The 16,081-nt window shown below is 47.1% G+C and overlaps 12 non-coding genes across 12 annotated transcripts; all 12 read left to right on the top strand.

Annotated features, from left to right (window-relative positions):
* The first annotated feature begins 424 nt into the window (after positions 1-424).
* Positions 425-615, top strand: LOC138656646 (U2 spliceosomal RNA). The gene has a single exon (XR_011316949.1). It is a non-coding gene; the product is annotated as a U2 spliceosomal RNA (small nuclear RNA).
* A 1,213-nt stretch (positions 616-1,828) lies between these two features.
* Positions 1,829-2,019, top strand: LOC138656645 (U2 spliceosomal RNA). The gene has a single exon (XR_011316948.1). It is a non-coding gene; the product is annotated as a U2 spliceosomal RNA (small nuclear RNA).
* Positions 2,020-3,231: 1,212 nt separating this feature from the next.
* Positions 3,232-3,422, top strand: LOC138656644 (U2 spliceosomal RNA). The gene has a single exon (XR_011316947.1). It is a non-coding gene; the product is annotated as a U2 spliceosomal RNA (small nuclear RNA).
* A 1,213-nt stretch (positions 3,423-4,635) lies between these two features.
* Positions 4,636-4,826, top strand: LOC138656643 (U2 spliceosomal RNA). Its single transcript, XR_011316946.1, has one exon. It is a non-coding gene; the product is annotated as a U2 spliceosomal RNA (small nuclear RNA).
* Positions 4,827-6,039: 1,213 nt separating this feature from the next.
* LOC138656642 (U2 spliceosomal RNA) lies at positions 6,040-6,230 on the top strand. The gene has a single exon (XR_011316945.1). It is a non-coding gene; the product is annotated as a U2 spliceosomal RNA (small nuclear RNA).
* Positions 6,231-7,443: 1,213 nt separating this feature from the next.
* Positions 7,444-7,634, top strand: LOC138656640 (U2 spliceosomal RNA). The gene has a single exon (XR_011316943.1). It is a non-coding gene; the product is annotated as a U2 spliceosomal RNA (small nuclear RNA).
* Positions 7,635-8,847: 1,213 nt separating this feature from the next.
* Positions 8,848-9,038, top strand: LOC138656639 (U2 spliceosomal RNA). The gene has a single exon (XR_011316942.1). It is a non-coding gene; the product is annotated as a U2 spliceosomal RNA (small nuclear RNA).
* A 1,213-nt stretch (positions 9,039-10,251) lies between these two features.
* LOC138656638 (U2 spliceosomal RNA) lies at positions 10,252-10,442 on the top strand. Its single transcript, XR_011316941.1, has one exon. It is a non-coding gene; the product is annotated as a U2 spliceosomal RNA (small nuclear RNA).
* Positions 10,443-11,655: 1,213 nt separating this feature from the next.
* Positions 11,656-11,846, top strand: LOC138656637 (U2 spliceosomal RNA). Its single transcript, XR_011316940.1, has one exon. It is a non-coding gene; the product is annotated as a U2 spliceosomal RNA (small nuclear RNA).
* Positions 11,847-13,059: 1,213 nt separating this feature from the next.
* Positions 13,060-13,250, top strand: LOC138656635 (U2 spliceosomal RNA). The gene has a single exon (XR_011316939.1). It is a non-coding gene; the product is annotated as a U2 spliceosomal RNA (small nuclear RNA).
* A 1,213-nt stretch (positions 13,251-14,463) lies between these two features.
* LOC138656634 (U2 spliceosomal RNA) lies at positions 14,464-14,654 on the top strand. The gene has a single exon (XR_011316938.1). It is a non-coding gene; the product is annotated as a U2 spliceosomal RNA (small nuclear RNA).
* A 1,213-nt stretch (positions 14,655-15,867) lies between these two features.
* LOC138656633 (U2 spliceosomal RNA) lies at positions 15,868-16,058 on the top strand. The gene has a single exon (XR_011316937.1). It is a non-coding gene; the product is annotated as a U2 spliceosomal RNA (small nuclear RNA).
* The last annotated feature ends 23 nt before the right edge of the window (positions 16,059-16,081 follow it).

The following is a 16,081-nucleotide window of genomic DNA, read 5'->3' as shown; positions in this document are numbered from 1 at the left end:
AGAGAAAAATGGCGCCGTCTTCAGTCTGCTGCTGGAACAGCAGCAGACCACATGGTAGGGGGATTGTCTTTTTTTTTTTTAAAGGGGCAATTTGCAGACTTGCACTAATAGTTGCACTCTGGAGCGCCAAAGGGATGGAGGGTGTGTTCAGATGGGCGGAGTTATGCAGATCAGGCGGCGTTATGCAGATTAGGCGGAGTTAGGCAGATTTTTTAAAAACGCGTTGGGCCCAAATTGAACACACCCCCACACACCCCCACACACCCCCCACACGCCCCCACACACACCAGAACTGCCATTTGAGAAGGCATCCAGAGTTTAGAAAAAAAATGTCTTCCCCTGGGCAATCATCTTTTGGGCTCTCTCCACAGTGAGTCCTGGTTGTGGGCCATGGGGCGTCTGGAGTGGCAAACCATTTCAGGCTATCGCTTCTCGGCCTTTTGGCTAAGATCAAGTGTAGTATCTGTTCTTATCAGTTTAATATCTGATACGTCCCCTATTTGGGGACCATATATTAAATGGATTTTTAGAACAGGGAGCTGGAAATGGAGCTTGCTCTGTCCACTCCACGCATTGACCCGTTATTGCAGTATCTCCGGGAACAGTGCACCCCTTCTCTGATCCGGTTTCCAAAAACAGATTGAATTGAAATCAGCCCAGCAAGTTGTCATTTAACACTTTCTGAGAATTCTTTTCAGGGTCAAAGAAGCACGTTTCAGGTGGCAAATGTAGCAATTTGCTCAGTTTCACTGGACCGTTTGCAACATTTCCTGTGCCTTGCTTTCACCTGTGCATGTTCAGCATTGGATTGCATCCAATATGCAATCAATCAATCAAGCAATCAAGCAATCTTTGCTGGTTGCAACAGGTGTGTTAAGATGTAGGCCCGAATGAGGCCTTTGTAACAGTGTTGCTAATATATTGTGCCATCTACAAAATTAGGCCCCTGCCTGCCTGCCTGCCTGCCTGCCTGCCTGCCTGCCTGCCTGCCTGCCTGCCTGCTGTCTGTCAGCATGAAGTGTTTAAATTGAAGTATCCTACGAGTAGTTCGGCCATACATACTACATTTGTGACCGCATGCACAAATTCCTTTGTAAAACATTGGCTCCCTCTTGTGGACCACTGACTTTTAATTATGTGGTGTATGATATGTATTTCAATAAAGAAGGAAAAATGGTGTCTGTGATGATCTTGAATGTGCTAGTCTTGTCTATTTTGTCTTGTACTGTGTGAGTAGTATTCTAATGCTTTTGACCAACTGGGTGCGCTGCTGCTGCCTGCCCGCCTGCAGTAGATAGAATCTATGCACGGAACCTTCACCTGCTGCTGCTGTCACAATGGGGCCTTCAGCCATTGACTCCGGAACTCTCACGTGTCACAATGGGCTCTGGACTTATCTAAGGCAGAGAAAAATGGCGCCGTCTTCAGTCTGCTGCTGGAACAGCAGCAGACCACATGGTAGGGGGATTGTCTTTTTTTTTTTTAAAGGGGCAATTTGCAGACTTGCACTAATAGTTGCACTCTGGAGCGCCAAAGGGATGGAGGGTGTGTTCAGATGGGCGGAGTTATGCAGATCAGGCGGCGTTATGCAGATTAGGCGGAGTTAGGCAGATTTTTTAAAAACGCGTTGGGCCCAAATTGAACACACCCCCACACACCCCCACACACCCCCCACACGCCCCCACACACACCAGAACTGCCATTTGAGAAGGCATCCAGAGTTTAGAAAAAAAATGTCTTCCCCTGGGCAATCATCTTTTGGGCTCTCTCCACAGTGAGTCCTGGTTGTGGGCCATGGGGCGTCTGGAGTGGCAAACCATTTCAGGCTATCGCTTCTCGGCCTTTTGGCTAAGATCAAGTGTAGTATCTGTTCTTATCAGTTTAATATCTGATACGTCCCCTATTTGGGGACCATATATTAAATGGATTTTTAGAACAGGGAGCTGGAAATGGAGCTTGCTCTGTCCACTCCACGCATTGACCCGTTATTGCAGTATCTCCGGGAACAGTGCACCCCTTCTCTGATCCGGTTTCCAAAAACAGATTGAATTGAAATCAGCCCAGCAAGTTGTCATTTAACACTTTCTGAGAATTCTTTTCAGGGTCAAAGAAGCACGTTTCAGGTGGCAAATGTAGCAATTTGCTCAGTTTCACTGGACCGTTTGCAACATTTCCTGTGCCTTGCTTTCACCTGTGCATGTTCAGCATTGGATTGCATCCAATATGCAATCAATCAATCAAGCAATCAAGCAATCTTTGCTGGTTGCAACAGGTGTGTTAAGATGTAGGCCCGAATGAGGCCTTTGTAACAGTGTTGCTAATATATTGTGCCATCTACAAAATTAGGCCCTGCCTGCCTGCCTGCCTGCCTGCCTGCCTGCCTGCCTGCCTGCCTGCCTGCCTGCTGTCTGTCAGCATGAAGTGTTTAAATTGAAGTATCCTACGAGTAGTTCGGCCATACATACTACATTTGTGACCGCATGCACAAATTCCTTTGTAAAACATTGGCTCCCTCTTGTGGACCACTGACTTTTAATTATGTGGTGTATGATATGTATTTCAATAAAGAAGGAAAAATGGTGTCTGTGATGATCTTGAATGTGCTAGTCTTGTCTATTTTGTCTTGTACTGTGTGAGTAGTATTCTAATGCTTTTGACCAACTGGGTGCGCTGCTGCTGCCTGCCCGCCTGCAGTAGATAGAATCTATGCACGGAACCTTCACCTGCTGCTGCTGTCACAATGGGGCCTTCAGCCATTGACTCCGGAACTCTCACGTGTCACAATGGGCTCTGGACTTATCTAAGGCAGAGAAAAATGGCGCCGTCTTCAGTCTGCTGCTGGAACAGCAGCAGACCACATGGTAGGGGGATTGTCTTTTTTTTTTTTAAAGGGGCAATTTGCAGACTTGCACTAATAGTTGCACTCTGGAGCGCCAAAGGGATGGAGGGTGTGTTCAGATGGGCGGAGTTATGCAGATCAGGCGGCGTTATGCAGATTAGGCGGAGTTAGGCAGATTTTTTAAAAACGCGTTGGGCCCAAATTGAACACACCCCCACACACCCCCACACACCCCCCACACGCCCCCACACACACCAGAACTGCCATTTGAGAAGGCATCCAGAGTTTAGAAAAAAAATGTCTTCCCCTGGGCAATCATCTTTTGGGCTCTCTCCACAGTGAGTCCTGGTTGTGGGCCATGGGGCGTCTGGAGTGGCAAACCATTTCAGGCTATCGCTTCTCGGCCTTTTGGCTAAGATCAAGTGTAGTATCTGTTCTTATCAGTTTAATATCTGATACGTCCCCTATTTGGGGACCATATATTAAATGGATTTTTAGAACAGGGAGCTGGAAATGGAGCTTGCTCTGTCCACTCCACGCATTGACCCGTTATTGCAGTATCTCCGGGAACAGTGCACCCCTTCTCTGATCCGGTTTCCAAAAACAGATTGAATTGAAATCAGCCCAGCAAGTTGTCATTTAACACTTTCTGAGAATTCTTTTCAGGGTCAAAGAAGCACGTTTCAGGTGGCAAATGTAGCAATTTGCTCAGTTTCACTGGACCGTTTGCAACATTTCCTGTGCCTTGCTTTCACCTGTGCATGTTCAGCATTGGATTGCATCCAATATGCAATCAATCAATCAAGCAATCAAGCAATCTTTGCTGGTTGCAACAGGTGTGTTAAGATGTAGGCCCGAATGAGGCCTTTGTAACAGTGTTGCTAATATATTGTGCCATCTACAAAATTAGGCCCCTGCCTGCCTGCCTGCCTGCCTGCCTGCCTGCCTGCCTGCCTGCCTGCCTGCCTGCTGTCTGTCAGCATGAAGTGTTTAAATTGAAGTATCCTACGAGTAGTTCGGCCATACATACTACATTTGTGACCGCATGCACAAATTCCTTTGTAAAACATTGGCTCCCTCTTGTGGACCACTGACTTTTAATTATGTGGTGTATGATATGTATTTCAATAAAGAAGGAAAAATGGTGTCTGTGATGATCTTGAATGTGCTAGTCTTGTCTATTTTGTCTTGTACTGTGTGAGTAGTATTCTAATGCTTTTGACCAACTGGGTGCGCTGCTGCTGCCTGCCCGCCTGCAGTAGATAGAATCTATGCACGGAACCTTCACCTGCTGCTGCTGTCACAATGGGGCCTTCAGCCATTGACTCCGGAACTCTCACGTGTCACAATGGGCTCTGGACTTATCTAAGGCAGAGAAAAATGGCGCCGTCTTCAGTCTGCTGCTGGAACAGCAGCAGACCACATGGTAGGGGGATTGTCTTTTTTTTTTTTAAAGGGGCAATTTGCAGACTTGCACTAATAGTTGCACTCTGGAGCGCCAAAGGGATGGAGGGTGTGTTCAGATGGGCGGAGTTATGCAGATCAGGCGGCGTTATGCAGATTAGGCGGAGTTAGGCAGATTTTTTAAAAACGCGTTGGGCCCAAATTGAACACACCCCCACACACCCCCACACACCCCCCACACGCCCCCACACACACCAGAACTGCCATTTGAGAAGGCATCCAGAGTTTAGAAAAAAAATGTCTTCCCCTGGGCAATCATCTTTTGGGCTCTCTCCACAGTGAGTCCTGGTTGTGGGCCATGGGGCGTCTGGAGTGGCAAACCATTTCAGGCTATCGCTTCTCGGCCTTTTGGCTAAGATCAAGTGTAGTATCTGTTCTTATCAGTTTAATATCTGATACGTCCCCTATTTGGGGACCATATATTAAATGGATTTTTAGAACAGGGAGCTGGAAATGGAGCTTGCTCTGTCCACTCCACGCATTGACCCGTTATTGCAGTATCTCCGGGAACAGTGCACCCCTTCTCTGATCCGGTTTCCAAAAACAGATTGAATTGAAATCAGCCCAGCAAGTTGTCATTTAACACTTTCTGAGAATTCTTTTCAGGGTCAAAGAAGCACGTTTCAGGTGGCAAATGTAGCAATTTGCTCAGTTTCACTGGACCGTTTGCAACATTTCCTGTGCCTTGCTTTCACCTGTGCATGTTCAGCATTGGATTGCATCCAATATGCAATCAATCAATCAAGCAATCAAGCAATCTTTGCTGGTTGCAACAGGTGTGTTAAGATGTAGGCCCGAATGAGGCCTTTGTAACAGTGTTGCTAATATATTGTGCCATCTACAAAATTAGGCCCCTGCCTGCCTGCCTGCCTGCCTGCCTGCCTGCCTGCCTGCCTGCCTGCCTGCCTGCTGTCTGTCAGCATGAAGTGTTTAAATTGAAGTATCCTACGAGTAGTTCGGCCATACATACTACATTTGTGACCGCATGCACAAATTCCTTTGTAAAACATTGGCTCCCTCTTGTGGACCACTGACTTTTAATTATGTGGTGTATGATATGTATTTCAATAAAGAAGGAAAAATGGTGTCTGTGATGATCTTGAATGTGCTAGTCTTGTCTATTTTGTCTTGTACTGTGTGAGTAGTATTCTAATGCTTTTGACCAACTGGGTGCGCTGCTGCTGCCTGCCCGCCTGCAGTAGATAGAATCTATGCACGGAACCTTCACCTGCTGCTGCTGTCACAATGGGGCCTTCAGCCATTGACTCCGGAACTCTCACGTGTCACAATGGGCTCTGGACTTATCTAAGGCAGAGAAAAATGGCGCCGTCTTCAGTCTGCTGCTGGAACAGCAGCAGACCACATGGTAGGGGGATTGTCTTTTTTTTTTTTAAAGGGGCAATTTGCAGACTTGCACTAATAGTTGCACTCTGGAGCGCCAAAGGGATGGAGGGTGTGTTCAGATGGGCGGAGTTATGCAGATCAGGCGGCGTTATGCAGATTAGGCGGAGTTAGGCAGATTTTTTAAAAACGCGTTGGGCCCAAATTGAACACACCCCCACACACCCCCACACACCCCCCACACGCCCCCACACACACCAGAACTGCCATTTGAGAAGGCATCCAGAGTTTAGAAAAAAAATGTCTTCCCCTGGGCAATCATCTTTTGGGCTCTCTCCACAGTGAGTCCTGGTTGTGGGCCATGGGGCGTCTGGAGTGGCAAACCATTTCAGGCTATCGCTTCTCGGCCTTTTGGCTAAGATCAAGTGTAGTATCTGTTCTTATCAGTTTAATATCTGATACGTCCCCTATTTGGGGACCATATATTAAATGGATTTTTAGAACAGGGAGCTGGAAATGGAGCTTGCTCTGTCCACTCCACGCATTGACCCGTTATTGCAGTATCTCCGGGAACAGTGCACCCCTTCTCTGATCCGGTTTCCAAAAACAGATTGAATTGAAATCAGCCCAGCAAGTTGTCATTTAACACTTTCTGAGAATTCTTTTCAGGGTCAAAGAAGCACGTTTCAGGTGGCAAATGTAGCAATTTGCTCAGTTTCACTGGACCGTTTGCAACATTTCCTGTGCCTTGCTTTCACCTGTGCATGTTCAGCATTGGATTGCATCCAATATGCAATCAATCAATCAAGCAATCAAGCAATCTTTGCTGGTTGCAACAGGTGTGTTAAGATGTAGGCCCGAATGAGGCCTTTGTAACAGTGTTGCTAATATATTGTGCCATCTACAAAATTAGGCCCCTGCCTGCCTGCCTGCCTGCCTGCCTGCCTGCCTGCCTGCCTGCCTGCCTGCCTGCTGTCTGTCAGCATGAAGTGTTTAAATTGAAGTATCCTACGAGTAGTTCGGCCATACATACTACATTTGTGACCGCATGCACAAATTCCTTTGTAAAACATTGGCTCCCTCTTGTGGACCACTGACTTTTAATTATGTGGTGTATGATATGTATTTCAATAAAGAAGGAAAAATGGTGTCTGTGATGATCTTGAATGTGCTAGTCTTGTCTATTTTGTCTTGTACTGTGTGAGTAGTATTCTAATGCTTTTGACCAACTGGGTGCGCTGCTGCTGCCTGCCCGCCTGCAGTAGATAGAATCTATGCACGGAACCTTCACCTGCTGCTGCTGTCACAATGGGGCCTTCAGCCATTGACTCCGGAACTCTCACGTGTCACAATGGGCTCTGGACTTATCTAAGGCAGAGAAAAATGGCGCCGTCTTCAGTCTGCTGCTGGAACAGCAGCAGACCACATGGTAGGGGGATTGTCTTTTTTTTTTTTAAAGGGGCAATTTGCAGACTTGCACTAATAGTTGCACTCTGGAGCGCCAAAGGGATGGAGGGTGTGTTCAGATGGGCGGAGTTATGCAGATCAGGCGGCGTTATGCAGATTAGGCGGAGTTAGGCAGATTTTTTAAAAACGCGTTGGGCCCAAATTGAACACACCCCCACACACCCCCACACACCCCCCACACGCCCCCACACACACCAGAACTGCCATTTGAGAAGGCATCCAGAGTTTAGAAAAAAAATGTCTTCCCCTGGGCAATCATCTTTTGGGCTCTCTCCACAGTGAGTCCTGGTTGTGGGCCATGGGGCGTCTGGAGTGGCAAACCATTTCAGGCTATCGCTTCTCGGCCTTTTGGCTAAGATCAAGTGTAGTATCTGTTCTTATCAGTTTAATATCTGATACGTCCCCTATTTGGGGACCATATATTAAATGGATTTTTAGAACAGGGAGCTGGAAATGGAGCTTGCTCTGTCCACTCCACGCATTGACCCGTTATTGCAGTATCTCCGGGAACAGTGCACCCCTTCTCTGATCCGGTTTCCAAAAACAGATTGAATTGAAATCAGCCCAGCAAGTTGTCATTTAACACTTTCTGAGAATTCTTTTCAGGGTCAAAGAAGCACGTTTCAGGTGGCAAATGTAGCAATTTGCTCAGTTTCACTGGACCGTTTGCAACATTTCCTGTGCCTTGCTTTCACCTGTGCATGTTCAGCATTGGATTGCATCCAATATGCAATCAATCAATCAAGCAATCAAGCAATCTTTGCTGGTTGCAACAGGTGTGTTAAGATGTAGGCCCGAATGAGGCCTTTGTAACAGTGTTGCTAATATATTGTGCCATCTACAAAATTAGGCCCCTGCCTGCCTGCCTGCCTGCCTGCCTGCCTGCCTGCCTGCCTGCCTGCCTGCCTGCTGTCTGTCAGCATGAAGTGTTTAAATTGAAGTATCCTACGAGTAGTTCGGCCATACATACTACATTTGTGACCGCATGCACAAATTCCTTTGTAAAACATTGGCTCCCTCTTGTGGACCACTGACTTTTAATTATGTGGTGTATGATATGTATTTCAATAAAGAAGGAAAAATGGTGTCTGTGATGATCTTGAATGTGCTAGTCTTGTCTATTTTGTCTTGTACTGTGTGAGTAGTATTCTAATGCTTTTGACCAACTGGGTGCGCTGCTGCTGCCTGCCCGCCTGCAGTAGATAGAATCTATGCACGGAACCTTCACCTGCTGCTGCTGTCACAATGGGGCCTTCAGCCATTGACTCCGGAACTCTCACGTGTCACAATGGGCTCTGGACTTATCTAAGGCAGAGAAAAATGGCGCCGTCTTCAGTCTGCTGCTGGAACAGCAGCAGACCACATGGTAGGGGGATTGTCTTTTTTTTTTTTAAAGGGGCAATTTGCAGACTTGCACTAATAGTTGCACTCTGGAGCGCCAAAGGGATGGAGGGTGTGTTCAGATGGGCGGAGTTATGCAGATCAGGCGGCGTTATGCAGATTAGGCGGAGTTAGGCAGATTTTTTAAAAACGCGTTGGGCCCAAATTGAACACACCCCCACACACCCCCACACACCCCCCACACGCCCCCACACACACCAGAACTGCCATTTGAGAAGGCATCCAGAGTTTAGAAAAAAAATGTCTTCCCCTGGGCAATCATCTTTTGGGCTCTCTCCACAGTGAGTCCTGGTTGTGGGCCATGGGGCGTCTGGAGTGGCAAACCATTTCAGGCTATCGCTTCTCGGCCTTTTGGCTAAGATCAAGTGTAGTATCTGTTCTTATCAGTTTAATATCTGATACGTCCCCTATTTGGGGACCATATATTAAATGGATTTTTAGAACAGGGAGCTGGAAATGGAGCTTGCTCTGTCCACTCCACGCATTGACCCGTTATTGCAGTATCTCCGGGAACAGTGCACCCCTTCTCTGATCCGGTTTCCAAAAACAGATTGAATTGAAATCAGCCCAGCAAGTTGTCATTTAACACTTTCTGAGAATTCTTTTCAGGGTCAAAGAAGCACGTTTCAGGTGGCAAATGTAGCAATTTGCTCAGTTTCACTGGACCGTTTGCAACATTTCCTGTGCCTTGCTTTCACCTGTGCATGTTCAGCATTGGATTGCATCCAATATGCAATCAATCAATCAAGCAATCAAGCAATCTTTGCTGGTTGCAACAGGTGTGTTAAGATGTAGGCCCGAATGAGGCCTTTGTAACAGTGTTGCTAATATATTGTGCCATCTACAAAATTAGGCCCCTGCCTGCCTGCCTGCCTGCCTGCCTGCCTGCCTGCCTGCCTGCCTGCCTGCCTGCTGTCTGTCAGCATGAAGTGTTTAAATTGAAGTATCCTACGAGTAGTTCGGCCATACATACTACATTTGTGACCGCATGCACAAATTCCTTTGTAAAACATTGGCTCCCTCTTGTGGACCACTGACTTTTAATTATGTGGTGTATGATATGTATTTCAATAAAGAAGGAAAAATGGTGTCTGTGATGATCTTGAATGTGCTAGTCTTGTCTATTTTGTCTTGTACTGTGTGAGTAGTATTCTAATGCTTTTGACCAACTGGGTGCGCTGCTGCTGCCTGCCCGCCTGCAGTAGATAGAATCTATGCACGGAACCTTCACCTGCTGCTGCTGTCACAATGGGGCCTTCAGCCATTGACTCCGGAACTCTCACGTGTCACAATGGGCTCTGGACTTATCTAAGGCAGAGAAAAATGGCGCCGTCTTCAGTCTGCTGCTGGAACAGCAGCAGACCACATGGTAGGGGGATTGTCTTTTTTTTTTTTAAAGGGGCAATTTGCAGACTTGCACTAATAGTTGCACTCTGGAGCGCCAAAGGGATGGAGGGTGTGTTCAGATGGGCGGAGTTATGCAGATCAGGCGGCGTTATGCAGATTAGGCGGAGTTAGGCAGATTTTTTAAAAACGCGTTGGGCCCAAATTGAACACACCCCCACACACCCCCACACACCCCCCACACGCCCCCACACACACCAGAACTGCCATTTGAGAAGGCATCCAGAGTTTAGAAAAAAAATGTCTTCCCCTGGGCAATCATCTTTTGGGCTCTCTCCACAGTGAGTCCTGGTTGTGGGCCATGGGGCGTCTGGAGTGGCAAACCATTTCAGGCTATCGCTTCTCGGCCTTTTGGCTAAGATCAAGTGTAGTATCTGTTCTTATCAGTTTAATATCTGATACGTCCCCTATTTGGGGACCATATATTAAATGGATTTTTAGAACAGGGAGCTGGAAATGGAGCTTGCTCTGTCCACTCCACGCATTGACCCGTTATTGCAGTATCTCCGGGAACAGTGCACCCCTTCTCTGATCCGGTTTCCAAAAACAGATTGAATTGAAATCAGCCCAGCAAGTTGTCATTTAACACTTTCTGAGAATTCTTTTCAGGGTCAAAGAAGCACGTTTCAGGTGGCAAATGTAGCAATTTGCTCAGTTTCACTGGACCGTTTGCAACATTTCCTGTGCCTTGCTTTCACCTGTGCATGTTCAGCATTGGATTGCATCCAATATGCAATCAATCAATCAAGCAATCAAGCAATCTTTGCTGGTTGCAACAGGTGTGTTAAGATGTAGGCCCGAATGAGGCCTTTGTAACAGTGTTGCTAATATATTGTGCCATCTACAAAATTAGGCCCCTGCCTGCCTGCCTGCCTGCCTGCCTGCCTGCCTGCCTGCCTGCCTGCCTGCCTGCTGTCTGTCAGCATGAAGTGTTTAAATTGAAGTATCCTACGAGTAGTTCGGCCATACATACTACATTTGTGACCGCATGCACAAATTCCTTTGTAAAACATTGGCTCCCTCTTGTGGACCACTGACTTTTAATTATGTGGTGTATGATATGTATTTCAATAAAGAAGGAAAAATGGTGTCTGTGATGATCTTGAATGTGCTAGTCTTGTCTATTTTGTCTTGTACTGTGTGAGTAGTATTCTAATGCTTTTGACCAACTGGGTGCGCTGCTGCTGCCTGCCCGCCTGCAGTAGATAGAATCTATGCACGGAACCTTCACCTGCTGCTGCTGTCACAATGGGGCCTTCAGCCATTGACTCCGGAACTCTCACGTGTCACAATGGGCTCTGGACTTATCTAAGGCAGAGAAAAATGGCGCCGTCTTCAGTCTGCTGCTGGAACAGCAGCAGACCACATGGTAGGGGGATTGTCTTTTTTTTTTTTAAAGGGGCAATTTGCAGACTTGCACTAATAGTTGCACTCTGGAGCGCCAAAGGGATGGAGGGTGTGTTCAGATGGGCGGAGTTATGCAGATCAGGCGGCGTTATGCAGATTAGGCGGAGTTAGGCAGATTTTTTAAAAACGCGTTGGGCCCAAATTGAACACACCCCCACACACCCCCACACACCCCCCACACGCCCCCACACACACCAGAACTGCCATTTGAGAAGGCATCCAGAGTTTAGAAAAAAAATGTCTTCCCCTGGGCAATCATCTTTTGGGCTCTCTCCACAGTGAGTCCTGGTTGTGGGCCATGGGGCGTCTGGAGTGGCAAACCATTTCAGGCTATCGCTTCTCGGCCTTTTGGCTAAGATCAAGTGTAGTATCTGTTCTTATCAGTTTAATATCTGATACGTCCCCTATTTGGGGACCATATATTAAATGGATTTTTAGAACAGGGAGCTGGAAATGGAGCTTGCTCTGTCCACTCCACGCATTGACCCGTTATTGCAGTATCTCCGGGAACAGTGCACCCCTTCTCTGATCCGGTTTCCAAAAACAGATTGAATTGAAATCAGCCCAGCAAGTTGTCATTTAACACTTTCTGAGAATTCTTTTCAGGGTCAAAGAAGCACGTTTCAGGTGGCAAATGTAGCAATTTGCTCAGTTTCACTGGACCGTTTGCAACATTTCCTGTGCCTTGCTTTCACCTGTGCATGTTCAGCATTGGATTGCATCCAATATGCAATCAATCAATCAAGCAATCAAGCAATCTTTGCTGGTTGCAACAGGTGTGTTAAGATGTAGGCCCGAATGAGGCCTTTGTAACAGTGTTGCTAATATATTGTGCCATCTACAAAATTAGGCCCCTGCCTGCCTGCCTGCCTGCCTGCCTGCCTGCCTGCCTGCCTGCCTGCCTGCCTGCTGTCTGTCAGCATGAAGTGTTTAAATTGAAGTATCCTACGAGTAGTTCGGCCATACATACTACATTTGTGACCGCATGCACAAATTCCTTTGTAAAACATTGGCTCCCTCTTGTGGACCACTGACTTTTAATTATGTGGTGTATGATATGTATTTCAATAAAGAAGGAAAAATGGTGTCTGTGATGATCTTGAATGTGCTAGTCTTGTCTATTTTGTCTTGTACTGTGTGAGTAGTATTCTAATGCTTTTGACCAACTGGGTGCGCTGCTGCTGCCTGCCCGCCTGCAGTAGATAGAATCTATGCACGGAACCTTCACCTGCTGCTGCTGTCACAATGGGGCCTTCAGCCATTGACTCCGGAACTCTCACGTGTCACAATGGGCTCTGGACTTATCTAAGGCAGAGAAAAATGGCGCCGTCTTCAGTCTGCTGCTGGAACAGCAGCAGACCACATGGTAGGGGGATTGTCTTTTTTTTTTTTAAAGGGGCAATTTGCAGACTTGCACTAATAGTTGCACTCTGGAGCGCCAAAGGGATGGAGGGTGTGTTCAGATGGGCGGAGTTATGCAGATCAGGCGGCGTTATGCAGATTAGGCGGAGTTAGGCAGATTTTTTAAAAACGCGTTGGGCCCAAATTGAACACACCCCCACACACCCCCACACACCCCCCACACGCCCCCACACACACCAGAACTGCCATTTGAGAAGGCATCCAGAGTTTAGAAAAAAAATGTCTTCCCCTGGGCAATCATCTTTTGGGCTCTCTCCACAGTGAGTCCTGGTTGTGGGCCATGGGGCGTCTGGAGTGGCAAACCATTTCAGGCTATCGCTTCTCGGCCTTTTGGCTAAGATCAAGTGTAGTATCTGTTCTTATCAGTTTAATATCTGATACGTCCCCTATTTGGGGACCATATATTAAATGGATTTTTAGAACAGGGAGCTGGAAATGGAGCTTGCTCTGTCCACTCCACGCATTGACCCGTTATTGCAGTATCTCCGGGAACAGTGCACCCCTTCTCTGATCCGGTTTCCAAAAACAGATTGAATTGAAATCAGCCCAGCAAGTTGTCATTTAACACTTTCTGAGAATTCTTTTCAGGGTCAAAGAAGCACGTTTCAGGTGGCAAATGTAGCAATTTGCTCAGTTTCACTGGACCGTTTGCAACATTTCCTGTGCCTTGCTTTCACCTGTGCATGTTCAGCATTGGATTGCATCCAATATGCAATCAATCAATCAAGCAATCAAGCAATCTTTGCTGGTTGCAACAGGTGTGTTAAGATGTAGGCCCGAATGAGGCCTTTGTAACAGTGTTGCTAATATATTGTGCCATCTACAAAATTAGGCCCCTGCCTGCCTGCCTGCCTGCCTGCCTGCCTGCCTGCCTGCCTGCCTGCCTGCCTGCTGTCTGTCAGCATGAAGTGTTTAAATTGAAGTATCCTACGAGTAGTTCGGCCATACATACTACATTTGTGACCGCATGCACAAATTCCTTTGTAAAACATTGGCTCCCTCTTGTGGACCACTGACTTTTAATTATGTGGTGTATGATATGTATTTCAATAAAGAAGGAAAAATGGTGTCTGTGATGATCTTGAATGTGCTAGTCTTGTCTATTTTGTCTTGTACTGTGTGAGTAGTATTCTAATGCTTTTGACCAACTGGGTGCGCTGCTGCTGCCTGCCCGCCTGCAGTAGATAGAATCTATGCACGGAACCTTCACCTGCTGCTGCTGTCACAATGGGGCCTTCAGCCATTGACTCCGGAACTCTCACGTGTCACAATGGGCTCTGGACTTATCTAAGGCAGAGAAAAATGGCGCCGTCTTCAGTCTGCTGCTGGAACAGCAGCAGACCACATGGTAGGGGGATTGTCTTTTTTTTTTTTAAAGGGGCAATTTGCAGACTTGCACTAATAGTTGCACTCTGGAGCGCCAAAGGGATGGAGGGTGTGTTCAGATGGGCGGAGTTATGCAGATCAGGCGGCGTTATGCAGATTAGGCGGAGTTAGGCAGATTTTTTAAAAACGCGTTGGGCCCAAATTGAACACACCCCCACACACCCCCACACACCCCCCACACGCCCCCACACACACCAGAACTGCCATTTGAGAAGGCATCCAGAGTTTAGAAAAAAAATGTCTTCCCCTGGGCAATCATCTTTTGGGCTCTCTCCACAGTGAGTCCTGGTTGTGGGCCATGGGGCGTCTGGAGTGGCAAACCATTTCAGGCTATCGCTTCTCGGCCTTTTGGCTAAGATCAAGTGTAGTATCTGTTCTTATCAGTTTAATATCTGATACGTCCCCTATTTGGGGACCATATATTAAATGGATTTTTAGAACAGGGAGCTGGAAATGGAGCTTGCTCTGTCCACTCCACGCATTGACCCGTTATTGCAGTATCTCCGGGAACAGTGCACCCCTTCTCTGATCCGGTTTCCAAAAACAGATTGAATTGAAATCAGCCCAGCAAGTTGTCATTTAACACTTTCTGAGAATTCTTTTCAGGGTCAAAGAAGCACGTTTCAGGTGGCAAATGTAGCAATTTGCTCAGTTTCACTGGACCGTTTGCAACATTTCCTGTGCCTTGCTTTCACCTGTGCATGTTCAGCATTGGATTGCATCCAATATGCAATCAATCAATCAAGCAATCAAGCAATCTTTGCTGGTTGCAACAGGTGTGTTAAGATGTAGGCCCGAATGAGGCCTTTGTAACAGTGTTGCTAATATATTGTGCCATCTACAAAATTAGGCCCCTGCCTGCCTGCCTGCCTGCCTGCCTGCCTGCCTGCCTGCCTGCCTGCCTGCCTGCTGTCTGTCAGCATGAAGTGTTTAAATTGAAGTATCCTACGAGTAGTTCGGCCATACATACTACATTTGTGACCGCATGCACAAATTCCTTTGTAAAACATTGGCTCCCTCTTGTGGACCACTGACTTTTAATTATGTGGTGTATGATATGTATTTCAATAAAGAAGGAAAAATGGTGTCTGTGATGATCTTGAATGTGCTAGTCTTGTCTATTTTGTCTTGTACTGTGTGAGTAGTATTCTAATGCTTTTGACCAACTGGGTGCGCTGCTGCTGCCTGCCCGCCTGCAGTAGATAGAATCTATGCACGGAACCTTCACCTGCTGCTGCTGTCACAATGGGGCCTTCAGCCATTGACTCCGGAACTCTCACGTGTCACAATGGGCTCTGGACTTATCTAAGGCAGAGAAAAATGGCGCCGTCTTCAGTCTGCTGCTGGAACAGCAGCAGACCACATGGTAGGGGGATTGTCTTTTTTTTTTTTAAAGGGGCAATTTGCAGACTTGCACTAATAGTTGCACTCTGGAGCGCCAAAGGGATGGAGGGTGTGTTCAGATGGGCGGAGTTATGCAGATCAGGCGGCGTTATGCAGATTAGGCGGAGTTAGGCAGATTTTTTAAAAACGCGTTGGGCCCAAATTGAACACACCCCCACACACCCCCACACACCCCCCACACGCCCCCACACACACCAGAACTGCCATTTGAGAAGGCATCCAGAGTTTAGAAAAAAAATGTCTTCCCCTGGGCAATCATCTTTTGGGCTCTCTCCACAGTGAGTCCTGGTTGTGGGCCATGGGGCGTCTGGAGTGGCAAACCATTTCAGGCTATCGCTTCTCGGCCTTTTGGCTAAGATCAAGTGTAGTATCTGTTCTTATCAGTTTAATATCTGATACGTCCCCTATTTGGGGACCATATATTAAATGGATTTTTAGAACAGGGAGCTGGAAATGGAGCTTGCTCTGTCCACTCCACGCATTGACCCGTTATTGCAGTATCTCCGGGAACAGTGCACCCCTTCTCTGATCCGGTTTCCAAAAACA

This window comes from Ranitomeya imitator, unplaced genomic scaffold (assembly GCF_032444005.1).
Source record: "Ranitomeya imitator isolate aRanImi1 unplaced genomic scaffold, aRanImi1.pri SCAFFOLD_1560, whole genome shotgun sequence".
Classification (NCBI taxonomy): Eukaryota; Metazoa; Chordata; class Amphibia; order Anura; family Dendrobatidae; genus Ranitomeya; species Ranitomeya imitator.
Note: the sequence above shows the minus strand (reverse complement) of the source record. Positions and strands in the feature narration are given on the sequence as shown.